This window comes from Sinocyclocheilus anshuiensis, unplaced genomic scaffold (assembly GCF_001515605.1).
Source record: "Sinocyclocheilus anshuiensis isolate Anshui unplaced genomic scaffold, SAMN03320099.WGS_v1.1 scaffold1568, whole genome shotgun sequence".
Taxonomy (NCBI): Eukaryota; Metazoa; Chordata; class Actinopteri; order Cypriniformes; family Cyprinidae; genus Sinocyclocheilus; species Sinocyclocheilus anshuiensis.
Genome location: NW_015554307.1, coordinates 293,008 through 293,234, shown reverse-complemented (window position 1 = coordinate 293,234; position 227 = coordinate 293,008). Strand labels below are relative to the sequence as shown.

At 14.1% G+C, this 227-nt stretch overlaps 1 protein-coding gene across 4 annotated transcripts in view; it reads right to left on the bottom strand.

Annotated features, from left to right (window-relative positions):
* Positions 1-227, bottom strand: part of phex (phosphate regulating endopeptidase homolog, X-linked) — a 19,125-nt gene that overhangs the window by 5,410 nt on the left and 13,488 nt on the right. The gene's annotated exons all lie outside the window — the stretch shown is intronic.

Below are 227 nucleotides of genomic sequence, written 5' to 3'. Positions count from 1 at the left end.
TATATATATATATATTAGTGCTGTCAAACGATTAATCGTAATTAATCGCATCCAAAGATAAGTTTTTTTTTTCATAAATATGCAAATAAATATGCAAATATGCTTATATAAATATATAAAAAAAAATATGCTATGTTTATATATTAAATATATTTATCTATAATATAAAATATAATAATATAAATATATAAATGTATATACATGTAAATATTTTCAAAATATATACT